Below are 2496 nucleotides of genomic sequence, written 5' to 3' on the forward strand. Positions count from 1 at the left end.
AAATTCATTCTGTCGAACACCTTGCATGCACTGTTGCTGTTCAAAATTCAGAAAATTCAGTTTCAGTGTCATCTTGCGTTCGTCAGTTTCACTCACGCGTTCACAGTGCACTTGGCACGTTCCTCGTAGCCCCTCCCTCTTGTCCGGAGCTTCACACGCGTGCGTGGAGCCTTCCTGGCGTCGGTGGCGCGCTGGCCCGCCCTCGCCGGCGTCTTCTGTGGCATCGTGACCTCCCGTGGCGGCCGACAGAAGGCACACCACGGCAGAACGCCGTTCAGCGCCGCCCAAAGCCCCTTGGCTCTCCGCGTGTCCCTGCCGTGCCAGCGCACGCCCGTGGCACCGTCGCCGTGGCCCGGCAAGCACGGAACGTGCTCCCTGCCGCCGACGGGCCGCGCCACCCCCGTTCCGTCGAGCTCACCCATAGCGCCAAACCCCAGCCCGTTTAGCGCCTAAATGGGACCGGTGGACCTCAACGGCGCTGCCCAAGCCCCTAATCCCCCTGCACATCCACGGCACCGCCGTAATCACTCGCCGGAGATCCCCGTTCACGGCAACCGCCTCGGACCGCCTATAAAAAGGGCTCCCGAGCTCACCCTCGTGCACACCTCATCCCCACTCCTCAGCAACACCACGCCAGGCCACTCGGAGGACCTCGAGGAGGTCTCCTTCCCCAACTCCGGCCGCCCCGATCCGCCTCGGCCTCCACCACGATTCGCTCAGGTGAGGCCATCTCCGGCGCCCAAACCCCGTCCGTTACCCTCTCTAGCCACCAGAAGCCTAACCCCCTCGTCAATTTGATCTCTGCAGCCCTCTCTGACGAGTTCCTCGACCACCCGAGCCGCCGTCCGCCGGAGCAAAGCTCGCCGTCGACGTGGTACTCGCTGGCGACCACCACCACCACCAACCGACGCGGAATGGCGCCCTGAGCACGGAGGTACCCTCCGATCCCCCTGCCTCGCCGTGGATCGCCGCCGGCGACCACCGCGGCTCTCGGGCGCCGACGAGCTCCGTTTGCCTTTTTTTTGAAATTCAAACCTGACGCGTGGGACCCCACCGTCAGCCTCTCTGCTCTCTCTGTTGAAACGTTTTCTGGAAGCACCTTCAGGCAAAGTACGTTTTCCCTTTGAGCTGGCGTAGTTTCTGCCGAAGCGTTTTCTGTTTTTATAAGCTAGCCCCTGGAAACTTTCTGTTTCATTACAGATGAGTCCCTGGGCAAAAACCCTTATAACTTTTAAGCAGAAAAGTATTTTTGATTGATTCTTTTTCTGTTCTCTTTAAAATTTTGTCTAGTTTTTTATCAGTTTTATTTGAAAAATATTTGGTTTACTTTCTGTGCACTCCTTGGTATTTACGATAGCGCATATATCTTCTTTATACCGTAGATACCGAAGGAGGTGATGGAGCCGCGAACTTCACCGAGCTAGGCTCCGACTACTCTGAACCAGGCAAGCATGTTTGAACTTTTGATATGATGAGTGTCTTGGCATGTTTTGCACTTAGTTAGTTTTATGGCATATTGAGAAGCATATCGATGATCGTTATTTTTATGTGATAATGAGGTAGGTGAGTTCGTTGATCCATATGTGAATGGATGTGAGGATGAATGGCCATGTGTTGGCACGAGGATGGGTGAGATGGGAGTGTTGTAGCATGCTAGTCTTATGCCAGACTATGTGACTTCAGTGTCAAACCGTATCGGTCCAGTTCCTCTCATTTCCTTCCCTGTACTACCACATGTTTTCCGCAAGGAATATGGTTTAGTAAGTTGCAAACCGCTTTTCTGGTACACACCAAAAGGAGAGGCCGTGATGATGGTTCCATGGCCCTGGATTAAAGCCAGTCATCCGGTCAGGGGGCATGGGTGTTTCCGGTTGGGACCGAGAGGGGGGCACCCCTTAGAGCGCGCGTATATAAATTTGATCCCATGCTATTCGAGATTGTGATCTCCCCGTCTCAAAAGTTTTTCTTGGACGATGTCTAGGGTGATTCCTAGCATCGAGAGGTAGGATGGGTGTGTACCGGTTAGCTGTGTTTTCTTCCGAAATACCGTAAACGGAACTAGTCCTTCGTGACTACGGAAATCCGTCGGCTGTGGGAATAATTTTGTACAAACTCTGCAGAGTCTTATATTCCTCCAAATCATCTATTCCCTGTCCCAGATCGATATTATCTTATCCTAATCAAATATCAGTTTTGATGGCAGAGACTCCGGTGATTCGCTTGAGTGCTAATTCCGGTTAAATGATTATCCCTGTGGATGGACTAACCCATTTATTCTTATGAATTAAATGTTTATTATGAGTATTATTTACCTGTGAATAAAAGCCCTTTCTGCGATGTCGCTCAGACGTCCGACTGTGGCATTGTTGTATTTTACTTTTCTTTTAAAGCCCTTTCTGTGATGTCGCCCCGACGTCCGACTGTGGCATTTCTTTTCAAGCCCTTTCTGTGATGTCGCCCCGACGTCCGACTGTGGCATTTCTTTTCAAGCCCTTT

This window comes from Triticum aestivum, chromosome 3B (assembly GCF_018294505.1).
Source record: "Triticum aestivum cultivar Chinese Spring chromosome 3B, IWGSC CS RefSeq v2.1, whole genome shotgun sequence".
NCBI classification, from domain to species: Eukaryota; Viridiplantae; Streptophyta; class Magnoliopsida; order Poales; family Poaceae; genus Triticum; species Triticum aestivum.